The sequence below is a fragment of the Leopardus geoffroyi genome, chromosome C3 (genome assembly GCF_018350155.1).
Source record: "Leopardus geoffroyi isolate Oge1 chromosome C3, O.geoffroyi_Oge1_pat1.0, whole genome shotgun sequence".
NCBI classification, from domain to species: domain Eukaryota; kingdom Metazoa; phylum Chordata; class Mammalia; order Carnivora; family Felidae; genus Leopardus; species Leopardus geoffroyi.
In genome coordinates this window covers 107,360,385-107,378,198 of record NC_059338.1, presented here as the reverse complement: position 1 = coordinate 107,378,198, position 17,814 = coordinate 107,360,385, and the positions used below count along the sequence as shown (strand labels likewise).

The 17,814-nt window shown below is 41.9% G+C and overlaps 1 protein-coding gene across 5 annotated transcripts in view; it reads right to left on the bottom strand.

Annotated features, from left to right (window-relative positions):
* The window catches only part of ANKRD46 (ankyrin repeat domain 46), a 62,535-nt gene extending 45,089 nt beyond the window's left edge, over nt 1-17,446 (bottom strand). For 3 of the 5 annotated variants that reach the window (XM_045454058.1, XM_045454060.1, XM_045454059.1), the window contains exon 1: nt 17,356-17,442. The gene's annotated coding sequence lies outside the window, so the exon portion shown is untranslated. Of the gene's footprint in view, nt 1-16,326; nt 16,463-17,355 lie in introns of all 5 variants that reach the window. The other 2 variants (XM_045454056.1, XM_045454057.1) reach the window with 2 other exon arrangements.
* Between the last annotated feature and the right edge of the window lie 368 nt (nt 17,447-17,814).

Genomic DNA, 17,814 nt, shown 5'->3' with positions numbered 1-17,814 from the left:
TCTGCCTCAGTCTAACTGTTGTTCTTGCGTAGGAATGTCTTTTTTTCTTTGTTTAGTTTAAAATTTTTCACTTTATGCTTAATGTTCTACAGTTTCACTAAGGTCTACGTGGGAGGATTTATTTATCATGTTAGGAATTCATAATGTATTTGTAATGTAAAGCACTCATGCCTTTCTAGAATTCTGGCGAATTCTCTTCAAATAGAGCTTTTCAGCCCTATCTTCCTATTAGATATGTGCTGGAAACTCAATGTTCAATTTATCCTTTACTTAAAAAAAAAAAAAAAGTTCTTCTATGCTACATTCTAGGTGCAGTTTCTAGCACCTTCTTCTAATTCACTTATGCTCAGGCTGGTTGGAGTCTAAATGGTTATTACACTTTAGAAAAGGATCTCGAGGGAGGCGTTAAGGTGGTGGAGAAGTAGGGGGACTGGGATTTTCCTCCTCCCTCTAACACAGCTGTACTGAGGTCAAATCACGTGGAACATCCAGGGAATCAATCTGCAGAGTGGCAGAAGGATCTCCATAGGTGGAGGGAGACAGCTTGGCCAGATTGAGGTGTGTGTACGTGAATTGGGGGAGATCTCTGTTTTATCAGAGTAGGCACAGAGGAGAGCAAACCCCTTCTGTGGAGAGACAAAAGGGACCGGGAGACTGGAATTGCAGTATTGTGTTAGGACATGAGAAACACCTCTGTGGACAGCAGACTGCATGACTTTTCTTTGACACTGCCATGTGTGTGCTCCTGTGGGGGAGGGGAGCCACCCCCAGGGTGCAGCGATCTCAGGGGCTCCCAGGTGCACTGGGAGAGAACAGACCCCTCCCTTGAGTATGGTGGGAAGAGGGTGTATTGCCTCCACAAGGACAAAAGACCCTGCAGGCACCAGCCAAAGGCCTTTTATCGGCAGGGTTGAGTGGCGCTATGTACCAAAACAGGATCCAGGTGGTGTAGGGCCCTTTAAGACATTGGGTTTTGAATCCCAGCCGAGCACCTAGGAGGCACAGGAGACTGTGGAGCAGGACAAGCTGACCGCCCACGCTACTTGTGAGGGTTGCCTGAACAGTGTGGTTTGAAACACCCAGTCTGGGGAGGAGAGATTGGGGTGTTGCCATTTTGATCCCCACCGCCAACATGGTGGGGTTTCAGGGAGCAGCAGAGCTCCCCCAGTGGAGGCGGGACACTTACATCAAACCCTGCCCCTCTGTGCTTGGTAACTGCTCACCTACTGGAGTAGGACTGACACTGAGCCAACCAGATGGCCTCTTCTCCACCGGAGCACAGCCACTGGTCCCAGGCACCAACAGACCACTGTCTTGCGTTTTTGTGTGTTAGTCTGTTTGTCTTTTGCTTTTCTTCTTTTTCTTTCTACCCTATTCTTTTTTTCTTTTGGAATCAGGCTCATAGTTTCTGATTTGGTTTTTGGTCAAATCTTATTATATATATAATTTTTTTCTATTTTGTTTGTTTGTTTAATTAGGCATTTTTACTCTATTCTTTTTACACCTTTTCTATGTCTCCTTTATTTTCCTTTCTCTCTCTCTCTCTGCATTAAGCCTTATAGGTTTTTGGGTTTTGTTGTTGTTGTTTATTCTCTGCTTGGTCTTTTTTCTGTCCCTTTTGTCTTTCTCTTTGTATGGGATCAGGCTCCCCACCCCCCTTTCCTTTTTTCCAGGCTTACTTCAACCAACAAATCAAAGCACACCTGGTGGAAGGTCCAAACGCTCCACCACTACAAGCAAGGAGGAGTTTTGCAGAGGACTGACCAATTGGATAGAGCAGTCGAAACACAACGCACTGTGAAAAACACTTCCTGAAGTGCCAGGCCTTGGACAGTGTATGACCCATTTTTAATACAGGAGTACTTGCAGTAGTATGTGCAGGACACATAACAAGCTATTAAAACACACAAAAGACAAAAACCTAGCCAAAATGATGAAACAGAAGAATTCTCATAAGAAAATCCATCAAGAAATGACAGCCAGAGAATTTCTCAAAACAGGTATAAACATCTGAACAAGAATTTAGAATAATAGTCATAAGACTAACAGCTGGGCTTGAAAAAAGCATAGAAAACAGCAGAGAATCTATTGCTACAGAGACTAAAGAAATAGTCATGATGAATAAGAAATGCTATAAATGAGACACAAAATAAACTAGAGACAGTAACGGCAAAGATAAAAGAAACAGAGGAGAGAACAGGTGAAATAGATGATGATATCATGGAAAATTATGAAGCTGAGAAAAAGAGGGAATGGAAATTACTAGACCACGAGGGAAGAATTAGAGACCTAAGTGATTCAATGAAACAAAATAATATCGGTATCATAGGAGTTCCAGAAGAAGAGAGAGAGAAAGGGGCAGAAGGTTTATTTGAACAAATTATACCTGAGAACTTCTCTAATCTAGGGAAGGAAACAGGCATCCAAGTCCAAGAGACACAGAGAACTCCTTTCAAAATCAACAAAACAGGTCAATACCACAACACATCATAGTGAAACTGGCAAAATACAAAGATAAAGAGAGAATTCTGAAAGCAGCTAGGGACAAACGAGCCTTAACCTACAAGGGTAGACACATAAGGGTAGTAGCAGACCTGCCACTGAAACTTGGTAGGCCAGAAGGGAGTGAAAGGAAATATTCAATGTGGTGAATAGGAAAAATATGCAGCCAAGAATCCTTTATCCAGTAAGGCTGTCGTTCAGAATAGAAGGAGAGATAAAGGCTTTCCTAGACAAACAAAAACTAAAGGAGTTCATGACCACTAAACCTGCCCTGCAGGAGATCCTAATGGGGACTCTGTGAGTGAAAAGCAGCAAAGACTACAGAGGACAAGAGACATCACCACAAGCATGAAACCCATAGTTAACACAACAGTAAATACATATCTTTCAATTATCGCTCTGAATGTAAATGGACTAAATATCCCAATCAAAAGACACAGGGTATCAGAATGGATAAAAACAAAAAGAAAAACAAAAACAAAACACAAAACAAACAAGATCCATCTATATGCTGCCTACAAGAGACTCATTTTAGTCCTAAGGACATCTGCAGATTGAAAGTGAGGGGATGGAGAACCATCTATCATGCTACTGGATGGCAAAAGAAAGCCAGAGTAGCCATACTTATGTCAGACAAACTAGATTTTAAAACAAAGACTGTAACAAGAGATGAAAAAGGGCATTATATCATTATTTAGGAGTCTATCCATCAAGAGCTAACAATTGTAAATGTTCATGCCCCCAATGTGAAAGCACCCAAATACATAAATCAACCACAACCATAAACAAAATGTATACATAATAATACCATGATTGTACGGGACTTTAATACTCCACTTACAACAACGAACAGATCATACAGGCAGAAAATCAATACAGAAACAACAGATCTGAATGACACATTGGACCAGATGGATTTAACAGATATATTCAGAACTTTTCATCCTAAAGTAGAATACACATTCTTCTCGAGTGCACATGAACATTCTCCAAAACAGATCACACACTGGGTTACAAGGTAGCCCTCAACAAGTATAAAAAGACTGAGATCATATCATGCATATTTTCAGCTCACACTGCCATGAAACTTGAAATTAACTACGAGAAAAAAATGTGGAAAGCCTCCAAATACAGGGAGGTTAAAGAACATCCTACTAAGGAATGAATGGTCAACCAGGCAATTAAAGAAGAAATTAAAAAATATATGGAAGCAAGTGAAAATGAAAACATGACAGTCCAAACCCTTTGGGATGCAGCAAAGGCAGTTGTAAGAGGAAAATACATTGCAATTCAGGCCTATCTCAAGAAGCAAGAAAGGTCCCAAATATACAACCAAACTTTCCACCTAAAGGAGCTACAAAGGCAGCAGCAAAGAAAGTCTAAAGCCGGCAGAAGAACAGAAATAATAAATATTAGAGCAGAAATAAACAATATAGAAGCAAACAAAAAGAAAAACAAAAACAAAAAAACAACAACTAAAAAACATCCAAAAAACCAGTAGAACACATCAATGAATCTAAGAACTGGTTTTTTGAAAGAATGAACAAAATTGATAAACCCATAGCTAGACTTCTCAAAAGAGAGAAAACCCAAATAGATAAAATCAGGAATGAAACAGGAGAGATGACAACCAACACCACAGAATATAAGCAATTATCAGAGAACACTGAAAAACTATATGTCAACAAATTGGACAATCTGGAAGAAATGGACAAATTTCTAGACACCCACACACTACCAACACTCAAACAGGAAGAAACAGAAAATCTGAACAGTCCCATAACCAGTGAAGAAATTGAACTGGGTATCAAAAATCTCCCAACAAATAAGAGTCCTAGGCCAGATGGTTTCCCAGGGGAATTCTACCAGACATTTAAAGAAGAGTTAATAATTATTCTTTTCAAACTATTCCAAAAAACAGAAACATAAGGAAAGCTTCCAGAATGATTCTATGAAGCCAGCATTACGATGATTCCAAAACCAAAGAGCCCACTAATAAGGAGAATTATAGGCGATATCCCTGATGAACCTGGATGCAAAAGTTCTCAATAAGATACTAGCAAATCGAATTCAACAGATTAAAAGAATTATTCACCATGATCAAGTGGGACTCATTCCTGGGCTGCAGGGCTGGTTCAACACTTGCAAATCAATCAACACGATACTTCACATTAATAGGAGAAAGGATAAGAACCATATGATCCTGTCAACAGATGCAGAAAAAGCATTTGACAAAATACACCATCCTTTCTTAATAAAAACCCTCAAGAAAGTCAGGATAGAAGGAACATACCTTAACATCATAAAAGCCATATATGAGAGGTCCACAGCTAATATCATTCTCAATGGGGAAAAACTGAGAGCTTTCCCACTAAGATCAGGAACATGACAGGGATGTTCACTCTCAACACTGTTGTTTAACATAGTGTTGAAAGTGCTAGCTTCAGTAATCAGACAACCACATGAAATAAAAGGCATCCAAACTGGCAAAACAGAAGCCAAACTTTCACCTTTGCAGATGACATGATACTCGACATGGAAAACCCAAAAGACTCCACCAAAAAAACTGCTAGAGCTGACACAAGAATTTAGCAAAGTCACAGAATATAAAATCAATGTACAGAAATCAGCTGCATTTCTACACACCAATAATGAAGCAACAGAAAGAGATATCAGGGAATCAATCCCATTTACAATTGCATAAAAAAACATAAAATAACTAGGGAGAAACCTAACTAAAGAGGCAAAAGATCTGTACACTGAAAACTACAGAAAGCTTATGAAAGAAACTGAAGAAGACACAAAGAAATGAAAAAACATTCCATGCTCATGGATTAGAAGAACAAATATTGTTAAAATGTCGATACTACCCAAAGCAATCTACACATTCAATGCAATCCCAATCAAAACTGCACCAGCATTCTTCACAGAGCTTGAAAAAACAATCCTAAAACTTGTAAAAAAAAAACTACAAAAGACCCCAAATAGCCAAAGTAATGTTAGAAAAGAAAACCAAAGCTGGAGGTATCACAATCCCAGGCTTTAGCCTGTATTATAAAGCTGTAATCATCAAGACAGTATGGTACTGGCACAAAAACAGACACAATGGAATAGAACAGAGAACCCAAAAATGGACCCACAAATATATGGCCAACTAATCTTTGACAAAGCAGGAGGGAGTACCCAATGGAAAAAAGACCGTCTCTTTAGCAAATGGTGCTGGGAGAACTGGACAGTGACATGCAGAAGAATGAAACTGGACCACTTTTTTGCACCATACACAAAAATTAAATTCAAAATGGATGAATGACCTAAATGTGAGACAGGAAATTATCAAAATCCTACAGGAGAAAACAGGCAGCAACCTCTTTGGCCTTGGCCACAGCAACTTCTTACTTGACATGTCTCTGAAGGCAAGGGAAATAAAAGCAAAAATGAACAACTGGGACCTCATCAAGATAAAAAACCTCTGCACAGCGAAGGAAACAATCAGCAAAAAAGGCAACTGACAAAATGGGAGTAGATATTTGCAAATGACAGATTAAAAGGATTAGTATCCAAAATCTATAAAGAATTTAACAAACTCAGCACCTGAAAAACAAATAATCCAGTGACGAAATGGGCAGAAGACATGAAATAGACACTTTTCCAGAGAAGACATCCAGATGGCCAACAGACACATGAAAAGATGCTCAACATTGCTCATCATCAGGGAAATACAAATCAAAACCACACTGAGACAACACCTCATATTGGTCAGAGTGGCTAAAATTAACAACTCAGGATACAACAGATGTTTGTGAGCATGTGGAGAAAGGGGATCCCTCTTGTGCTGTTGGTGGGAATGCAAGCTGGTACAGCCACTCTGGAAAACAATGTGGAGGTTCCTCAAGAAATTAAAAATAGAATTACCCTACAACCCAACAACTGCACTACTAGGAATTTATCCAAAGGATACAGGAGTGTGGATTCAAAGGGGCACATGCACCCCAATGTTTATAGCAGCACTATGAACAATAGCCAAATTACGGAAAGAGCCCAAATGTCCATCAACTGACGAATGGATAAAGATGTGGTATATACATACAATGGAATACTATTTGGCAATGAAAAAGAATGAAATCTTGTCATCTGCAACAACGTGCACAGAAATAAGCAAAATAAGTCAGAGAAAGATCATATGATTTCACTCATGTGGCATTTGAGAAACTTAACAGAGGAACATAGAGGAAGGGTAGGAAAAATAAGATAAAAACAGAGGGAGGCAAACCATAAGAGCCTCTTAAATACAGAGAATCTATTGAGGGTTGATGGGAGTGGGGAAAGTGGGATGGGCATTAAGGAGGGCACTTGTTGGGATGAGCACTAGGTGGATTTAAGTGACAAATCACTGGAAGCTATTCCTGAAGCCAGACTACACTTTATGTTAGCCAACTTGAGAATAAATAAAATAAAAAATAAGTAAAAAGATAAAAGAGGATTTCAACTACTGTAACTTTTCATTTCTAAGAGTTCTAATTAATTCCTCATATCCACCTGTTCTTGTTACTTTTTGTTTCATAATTTACTGTTCGTTTTTAATAAATGAATCCTTTTTCTCTTCCAGCATATAGACACTTACAAGTCTGTTGGATGGTTTCCTAAAATTCTTTACATCAGAATTGAATTTGTGTTCCAATGCTAATATCACTGGGTGAGTTTTTCTTAGCATTAGATCTTCATTCCTTTTGGAATTGGTGCTGCAAGCTTATTTTGAGACAAAGGTTTAGTTGTTTCTGTTCCCCATTCCTTCTCCCCCTGTGCTTACTCCCTCTGAGAGCTGCCTCTGCCTTGCCACCTGGGAATGTAGTCCAGAACCAGGTCTTATAAAAGGTAAGTTTGAGCTCTTGTCTCTCAGTGATAGTGGGGCTATTACAGACTTAGTTCCAGAGCCAAAGTCCAGTTCAGTTCCTGGCCGGGAGACTGCCATGTTGTGCCTTGCCAGGTCCAGCTTCCTGAAGCCATCTGGTTCTGGCAGCAGCCAACAGTTGTACTGGGACTCCTCCTGTGCTCCGGGAATCTCTACCCAAGGCCTTGACTTGAAGCTGTAACCCTACTTAACCCTACTCCACCTCTGCCTTGTGCGGAGCATTTTCAACCCTCAGCACCCAGCAGGAGCCAAATACTTGCCCACCACTGCCCACCTCCAGAACAGCTGCAGCTCCACTTGTCACCCGGTGTTTTTACTTTACTTTTTGCTTTTACTTTTATAAAGGGAGTGAGAGAGGGAGGGAAAGGGAAAGGGGGGGAGGGGGGGAGAGGGGGAGAAGGGGGGAGAGAGAGAGAGAGAGAGAAGCAGGGCTCACCCCATGTTTAACTTATTTACTGCTCTGACTACATCTTTCTGGCTTCCTCTTTTTATGTTTGATCAATTATGGCCATGTGCTGAAATATGAACTTAACATACCATTTTGATCTAAAACTAATTATGTGTTTTTCTTTTATGTATATTTTCTAGAGAGAGAGCACGCACATGCACGCAAGCTGAGGAGGCACAGAGAGAGGGGGTGAGCAAGAGAATCTGAAGTGGGCTCCCAGCTGTCAGCGCAGAGCCTGACGTGAGACTCAAACTCACCAAGCATGAGATCATGACCTTAGCTGAAGTCAGACGTTTAACCGACTGAGCCATCCAGGCGTCCCTATATGTGTTTTTCTATCCTCAGATGCCCAGTGTCATTGTAGTGGACACGTCGGCTGCCTATCTAGTACCCATTCTTACCTTCTGCTGCCTATAGTACCCAACGGTATAACTTTTCACTGCCCATATGCCTTGAAAGGGTCATCCCTGATTATTTTAAGCCATGTAATAATTACATTCCCCCAGCTGTAGTGTTTATTTAGAGGTGGACATGTGACAAGTCCAGTAAGACTCTGCTTGGAATGTTAGAGTGATACATTATCTTTTTTTCCTGAAAATATGGTATGTAAACACCTAAAACTGCTTTAGTCATTTTGACATATATTTTATATACATGTGCACACATACACACACATGTGTACACACACACACACACACACACACACACATACAGCCTGGACAAAGAGTAGATAGAGAAATGGAATCAAGCCTTGATTAAACCTCATTAAAGCACATTATTAACTCTGGACTTTTTAAATACAGGCATTAATAAAGTACCTTGTATATTAAGACAATTTAAATTGGGTTTTCTGTTACTTAGAGCCAAATATTTAAATGACACAGAATCTAAAGTGGTCATTACTACTTGATACCTAACCTACTGCTACATGTGCCTGTCACTGCTTTCCAAGAAGGAAAACATATTGTTTGTGTTCCATGTTTCAGCAAAAGACGAAGGTCAAAGGAAGGGTGGGGTGTAATAGTACCAAACTCTCTTCAAGAATGAGATGAACTGAATTATGGTCTAAGAAAACCCACATCTAAATGGAACAAATAGCACAAGGGATCGGATGCTGACAGAGCAGTAGGTAAATTCTAGGAACTGACCATGGAGATAACCAGCAGAACAAGCTAAAAATATACTCTGAATAAACAAGTGAGATAAAAATACGCTCACTGTGGGAAAACTCTTTATAGGGAATACCAGTTTTTGTTTTTAAGAAAACAATCAATGTAACAGTTAACAGGCAAACACAGCCAAAAGATGGGGAACGGCAGAGAGACTTAAAGAAGCAGTGTCAGTTGGCAACTGGAAAAAAAACGACTGATGTTAGGACTGAAAGTGCCACCAAAGTTACAAATGCCTAAATTCTTCCAACAATGTTACACTCAGGATATTTATTATTATTATTATTATTATTATTATTATTATTATTTTGAGTGAGAGAGGGTGCAAGTGAGGGCAGAGAGAGAGAGAGAATCCCAAGAGGGGCACAGAGAGAGAGACAAAGATAAAGGGAGTGAGGGAGGGAGAGAAAGGAGGGAGGGAAAGGGAGAGGGGGAGAGAGGGGGAGAGACGGAGAGAGGGGGAGAGGGGGAGAGGGGGAGAGAGGGAGAGAGAGAGGGGGAGAGAGAGAGAGATAGAGAGAGAGAAGCAGCGCTCACCCAAAACCGGGCTCGTATTTTTTATCCGAAGTGGGGCTCGAACTCACAAACCATGAGATCATGACCTAAGCCAAAGTCAGATGCTTATCACCTGAGCCACCTAGGCACCCCTCAGGACATTACTTTAAAATTAAACTTTGGTTAAAGGGGGAAAAAAAGACATCGTAATTAATAAGATAAAATATATAGGATATTTGGCTAGCTTTAATATATTGAGTTTAATTTTTTTTTTTTTTCAACGTTTATTCATTTTTGGGACAGAGAGAGACAGAGCATGAACGGGGGAGGGGCAGAGAGAGAGGGAGACACAGAATCGGAAACAGGCTCCAGGCTCTGAGCCATCAGCCCAGAGCCTGACGCGGGGCTCGAACTCACGGACCGTGAGATCGTGACCTGGCTGAAGTCGGATGCCTAACCGACTGCGCCACCCAGGCGCCCCGAGTTTAATTTTTTTTTAATGTTTATTTATTTTTATTTATTTATTTTTTCAACGTTTATTTATTTTTGGGACAGAGAGAGACAGAGCATGAACGGGGGAGGGGCAGAGAGAGAGGGAGACACAGAATCGGAAACAAGCTCCAGGCTCTGAGCCATCAGCCCAGAGCCCGACGCGGGGCTCAAACTCACGGACTGCGAGATCATGACCTGGCTGAAGTCGGATGCTTAACCGACTGCGCCACCCAGGCACCCCAATGTTTATTTATTTTTGAGAGAGACAGAGAGAGCATGAGTGAGGGAGGGGTAGAGAGACACAGGGAGTCACAGACTCCAAAGCAGGCTCCAGGCTCCAAGCTGTGAGCACAGAGCCTGATGTGGGGCCCGAACTCATGAACCGTGAGATTGTGTCCTGAGCCGAAGTCGGATGCTCACCCGGCTGAGCCACCCAGGCGCCCCTGATATACTGAATTTAAAAAGTAAAATATAGAAGAGTATCTAGTCTCATAAAGACCCAACGTGGAAAAATTAGCTAAATAAACTACGAGTTTGTGTTCTTGCATTTCTTTCTGACTCACTTGCTACCATCCCTAAATAGCATTGTGCACGTATCTTTTAATTGACCGTATTCAGAAATTTTTGAAATGTACTACCTATTAGTACTTAGCAACATTTTCATAGATATGTCTCCTCAGGGAAGGGAAACAAAAGCAAAAATCAACTATTGGGATTACACCATAGTAAAAAGCTTTTGCACAAGAAGCCATCAACAAAACAAAAGGCAATCTACTGAATGGGAGAAGATATTTGCAAATGATATTACCTAATAAGGGGCTAATATCTAATATATATATATAGAATTTATAGAACTCAACACCGAAAAAGACAAATAATCCAACTTAAAAATGGGCAAAGAACCTGAATAGACATTTTTCCAAAGACATACAGATGGCCAGAGACAAATAATGTAAAGCTGCTCAACATCACTAATCATCAGGGAAATGTAAATCAAAACGAGGTATCACCTCACACCAGTCAGAATGGCTAGGAACAGAAAGACAAGAAATAACAAATGTTGCCAAGGATATAGAGAAAAGGGACCCCTCCTGCACTGTTGGTGGGAATGTAAATTCCTGCAGCCACTATAGAAAACAGTGTGGAGATTCCTCCAAAAATTAAAAATAAAAATACCATATGATCTAGTAACTCCAATGCTGGCTAGTTACCCAAAGAAAATAAAAACACTAAGTTGAAAAGATATATGCACCCCTATGTTTATTGAAGCATTATTTACAATAGCCAAGATATGGAAGCAACCCACGTGTCCATCTATAGATGAATGGATAAAGAAGATATGGGTTGTGTGTGTGTGTGTTTACATACACATACAATGGAATATTACTCAGCTATATAAAAAAGAATGAGATCTTGCCATTTGTAACAACATGGAAAGACCAACAGGGTATTATGCTAAGTGAAATAAATCAGACAGACAAAAACCATATGATCACTTATATATGGAATTTAAAACAAACAAACAGAAACAGACTCATAAATAGAGAGAACTGGTGGTTGCCAGAGGTGAGGGGAGTGGGGGAAATGGGCAAGAGGTGAAGGGGATTAAGGGGCACAAACTTCCAGGAAAAAAACAAGTGCCACTTATTGGCTAGCTTGTTGAATACATACAAATATCAGTATTTCTTTGGTATATATGTGTTTATGGTTAAAGGACAGAGAGCTGGAAAACAACAAACTTTCCCTTTTTTAATCAAATGGGTATATGTATGTTTGCCGAACATGGTTTGGTCTTAGAATTGTTTTGTTTCTCTAATAATTACTGGCAATAACAATAATAATAAATAAGTATTTAAGGTTTCTAAACTCTTCCTTGGAGGAAGTGCTAACAATCCTAGTGAACAAAGACAAGCTTCAGAAAAACTAAACAGCACTGGGGCACCTGGACGGCTCAGTCAGTTAAGTGTTGGACTCTTGATTTTGGCCCAGGTCATGACCTCATGGGGCATGAGATCAAGCCCCACCTTGGGCTCTGCACTGACAGCATGGAGACTGCTGGGGATTCTCTCTCCATTATTCATAATAACCAAAATGTGTAAATAACCCAAGTATTAGTTGACAAATAATACACACACACACACACACACACACACACACACACAATGGAATACTATTCAGACATAAAAAAAATATGGAAAATCTATCATTTACAATACCATGATTAAACACAGAGGACATTATACTAAGTGAAATAAGCCAGACACAGACAAATACTGTATGATCCTATTTATATGTGGAATTAAAATTTTCAATTATTTATTTTTGACAGAGTGTAAGCAGGGGAGAGGCAGAGACAGACAGAGACAGAATTCAAAGCAGGCTCCAGGCTCTGAGCTGTCAGCACAGAGCCTGTTGTGGGGCTCGAACCCATGAACCATGAGATCATGACCTGAGCCAAAGTTGGATGCTTAACTGACTGAGCCACCCAGATGCCCCATATGTGGAATTTTAAAAAGCCTAACTCAAAGAACCAGAAAATAGAATGGCGGTTGTCCGGGACTGAAGGGTAGAGGAAAAGATATCGGTTAAAGCGTACAAACTTTCAGTTTCAAGATGCCTAAATTCCGAGGTTCTTTTTATTTATTTATTTTACTTATTTTTAAGACTTTATTTGAGAAGACAGAGAATCCCAAGAATGTTCCGTTGCTATCAGCAAAGAACCCGACATGGGGCCCGATCCCATGAATTGAGAGACCATGCCCTGAAGCTGAAGTTGGATGCTTAACCAACTGAGCCACCCAGGCACCCTAAGTTCTGAGGTTCTAATGCATAGTATGCTGATTATAGTTGGTAATACTGTATTGTGTACTTGAAATTTGCTGAGTAGATATTAAGTGCCTTAATACACACACGTAACTGCGTGAGGTGATAGATGTATTAATTAACTTGATTGTGGTAATCATTTCACAAAAGTATATAAGAATACCAAGGGGTGCCTGGATGGCTCAGTTGGTTAAGTGTCCGACTTCAGCTCAGGTCATGATCTCAAGGCTGCTGAGTTTGAGCCCCACATCAGGCTCTGTGATGACAACTCAGACCCTGGAGCCTGCTTTGGATTCTGTGTCTCCCTCTCTCTCTGCCTCTCCCTCACTTGCTTGCTCTCTCTCTCTCTCTCTCAAAAATAAACATTAAAAATTTTTAAAAAACACAGATAAAGAATACTAAATCATCACATTGTACCCCTTAAAGAATCATGCTGTGCTACCTAAATATATACAATTTTATTTGTCACCAATACCTCAATAAAGCTGGAAGAAAAAGGAACAAGCATCTTTTTAATCTGTAAATTAGAAGCTCCTTTGTCAATGATTTTAGTTTTCATACATAAAGTTTAAGTTGATCATTCTAATATTTATGTATTGTTTTAAAAAAAGGATTTTATTACAAAGATATAACCATAAAGTTAAGTTTTAATAGCAAAAATTATATTAAATCGGTAAATCTTTTACACACAACACAAAAGAGTTCTTTATGGAATGCCTACACACGATCTAATTCTCTATTTTCCTTGTAAGACATCTAGGAAAAGTCTTTAGTAGAATGGTACTAAGCAAATTTGGTATGACAATTTCAATAGCACAGTGACAATCTCCAAAGTTCTTTCATTTTTAAAGGGTGAATAACAAAAGAAAAGTCAACGTGGAGTTAATGAAAAATTCTGCACCAAAAGAGGTTCATCAGCTCCACATGAAGAAAGGCACACCACTGAAAATTATTACCAGTAGTAGTAGTATTTCTTTCCACCAGTCATTGATAAAATAATCCAAGTCTAGTTGCTAAGTAAGAGAAGCTGGAAATAAAATTATTTACTATGGAGATGACTACAGTGCTTTCAAATTATATATGGAAAATGTACAGCTAACCTCCTCTGCAGAGTTGTCTATACTTGTAGACTCCAATCCCTCTCCTATTTTCTCTGTAAACCGGGTTTTAGACTAGGTTTTCTCCCTCACTGTTCTCCTGAAAGTGCTTCTGCACGATCACCGATGACCTTCGCGTTGCTAAATCCACTGGCCATTTCACCATCCTCATCTACATGACTTCTCCAACGAGCAGGACACAGATGATCACTTTCTCCTTCCTGAAACACTCTCTTCACTTGGCTTCTAACACTCCACACTCCTATCTCCAAAGGCTTCTCCACCTCAGGAAGATCTTAATCTCACCAATCATCTTTCCACAAAGCCCAGAGCTCAATCCTCTTTTCTTTAGACCAGATCTCATATAATCTCATGGTTCTAAACACTATCTATTTGCTAATGACTCCCAAATTTCTATTTCGAGTCAGGATCTTTCCCTTGAACTCCAGCCTCCTATAGCCTCATTTGAACAGGCATCTTAAATCTGACACATCTAAAACGAAACTCTTGATTGCCATCCCACTCACCTCCCCTTATCTCTCCACCCTCAAATCTTCCCCATCTCAGTAAACAGCAACTCCATCCTTCCAACAGCAGGCCAAAGGCCTTCGAGTCATGCTTCCTTTAGTCCCGCACTCCGCATCCAGTCCATTCGTAAATTCTGGCAGATACCACCTGGTCTGAGCGCCCATCACCTTTCACTTGGATTTCTGAACCAACCTCCTAACCAGTCTCCCTGCTCCATCCCTGCCCCAACAATTGATTCTGAACACAGCAGCCAGAGCGATCCTTTAAAAACACTGGGTCAGAGAGGCACCTGGATGGCTCAGTTGGTTGAGCATCTGACTTTGGCGCAGGGCATGATCTCAGGGCTCGTGGGCTCGAGCCCCACATCAGGCTCGGTGCTGACCGCTCAGAGCCTGGAGCCTGCTTAGGATTCTGTCTCCGTCTCCCTCTCTGCCTCTCCCCTGCTCGCGCTCTATCTTGCTCTCTAATATAAATAAATGTTAAATTAAAACAAAAAACAACAAAACACTGTTGAGTCAGATCCCCCAACTCCTCTGCTCAAAACCTTCCACCCACTCCCCTCCTCACTCAGAGAAAAAGCCAAGGTCTTTACCAAGGCCAGTTTAGCTCTCAGATCCCACCCCACCCTCCCTCACTCTGCTCAAACCTGCTGGCCTCCTTTTGCCGGTCCTCCAGTAAGACTGACAGTTTCTGGGCTTCAGCACCTGCCTGGTATACTCTTCCCCTAGATAGCTCCAAAGCTGTCCCTCACTCCCTCAGGTTTTGTTCAAAAATCTTCTCCATGACGCCGTTCCTTATTTTAAAACTACATCTGTTTCTTTTCTGGTTCTTCCTATCCCCCTTCCCTGCTTTATTTTTCTTCTTAGCAACTGTTACCATCTGACTGGATATTTTATTTTAATTTTTAAAAATTATTTTTTTTAGGGGCGCCTGGGTGGCTCAGTCGGTTAGGCGTCCAACTTCAGCTCAGGTCATGATCTCGAGGTTCATGAGTTCGAGCCCCGCGTCGGGCTCTGTGCCGACAGCTCAGAGCCTGGAGCCTGTTTCCGATTCTGTGTCTCCCTCTCCCTCTGCTCCTCCCGCACTCACACTCTGTCTCTCTCTCAAAAATAAATAAACATTAAAAAAAATTTTTTTTTTAATTATTTTGTTTATTGTACCCACCCGCACATTCCTCCAATGGAAAGTTAGCTCCATGAGGACAAAGATTTTCCTTTGTTCACTCTTCCATCCCTAGTGTGTAGAACAGTGCCTGGCCATGGAAGGCACTCAATATACAGTAGCTACAAGAATGCTGAATACGCAAACTCTTGGATCCTGATAAGGCGAAGGGATTTGGGAGACGATAATATCCAACCTCTTTCCACATGGGAAATAGGACACCCCTTCTGACGTTCATAGGAACTGTGCAAAGTCTTTATCCTTTAGAGTAACTCAATGTGTTCTAAACATGGCAAAAATCTCTTCATTCTCTTTACTTCAGTCTCTCTCCAATGCCTTTCCTACATCCAGTAAGAGATGAACTTACTGTCATTGAAAAATCTCTCATTTCCCTTCAGCACTATGTCATAATATTGCAAAGCGAACGCATTCAAAATGGTATCGAAATACAAATAACGAAGAGAAGTAATTAAGTGCATAAACAACCAAATAAACCCAACTCTATTCCAAATCAAACTGCACTGGGAGCGATGAGCTTAACTTATTATCCACTGTAACCTTTAATGAGCAAACAGTTTTCTCATGAAACTCCTTTAAAACTAAAAAGAAGCTGGTAGGGGGCCCTTGCTCATAGCCATGAAAATTAAGCGCGAGAGAAACCAGTTCAGGCTACAAATCAAATCAAACATGTCTAGAACATGCCTGGACAGGTGACAGGTACAGAAGCAGAACACTGGAGTAAGGCAGATGAGGCTCAAATCCCAGCTCACTCTTGTCTAGCTGTCTGACCGGCGACAAGTTAACTCAGACTCTCCGTGCTCGGTTCCTTGTCTGTAAACTGGAAATGGAACTTCACAGGGTTGCTGCAAGAGGTATTAGGTATTTCGAACACTCAGCACAACGTCTGACACATAGTAAGCTCTGAAGACAGTTATTACTAGAATTCCTATACCACTGATACTATAGCTAGGAGCTCCTTGGTACCATTGTTATTCTTTAGTGAGAAGTGTTACTATTCAATGGTGGTTTGTTGTTTTGTTTTGTTTTGTTTTGTTTTACTTAGTGATGTTCAGTAGCCAGTTTTAAAGAATAAATGTATCTTTTCCTCGAGGCAGAGCACTGTATTGGATAACCTGGCGGGTAAAGCACCTGCTTCCTAGCATTGCACATTAAGAGGCAAATGCTGTCTTTAAACACGGGGCCATGTGCCATTCTGGACCGCTCACTCACACCGCAACAGCTGTTTACGCCTAGACTGCAGGGTCCTTACGACCAGCCACGTCGCGCGGTGCGCAAGCCGCGACAGCACGCGCTGGGTCCGGGCGCAAAGACGAAGCGCCGGCGGAGGGCTGCGGCACAGGCAGCCCGATTCATCGCGAGCGGGCCCCGCCCCAGGCCCGCCCGCCGCGGGCCGCACACCCGGGCTGCCTCCTCCTGCGGACTGTCACGGCCTTTACCCGCAAGAGCAAACAAGAACCCTCGCCTCGCAGGCCTTTTCCCAGCCCCCACGGGCGGCACGGCCCAGAGGGAAGCCAACACGGACCCGCGACGCCCCGGTCTGGCTCCCTCCGGTCGCCGAATAGAGGCGGGGGCCCTGGGCCGCCTCCCCCACTCACTCCCCCAAAGCCCGTCTCCCAGGCCCCCGGCCGGGGCTCTCCGGTACGTCGGGGCCGGCAGGGGAGGTGTCAGCGGTTCCGTCCTGGGGCCGCCTACGGGGCCCGGTCCAAGTACCTTCGAACAGGCCGAGCAGCGGCGGCGGCGGCAGCTCCAGGCTGAGGGAAGGAGAGGGGCGGGCCACCGAGACAGGCGGAGCCCCAGTTGTGCCAGAGCGGCCTCACGCCGCGTCGGTCGGCGCGCCCTCTGGAGGCGGGAGGCCCCCTCAGCGGCTCGGCCTGCCCTGAGCTAGAAACTGGGAAACAACCCTCTCTCCATTAACTGCGCCTGGAGAGGAGAATGACAACCTCAGAAGAGGCTTTTCAGACCCGAGTCCAGGAGCATTTCGCACTTTTCACGTCTTTTTCTAAATATACATCCCACCTCCTCAGCTAAATGAAGGCTTCAAAGCAAGGACAGTTTTATTAAAAGCTGTAGGCATCAACTAATACTCACTGGCCTCTGGGTAAGTCTAATATAATAACCCAAATGGACATAGTCGTGACTGCTCTAATTCTAAAATATGATGCGAAGTTG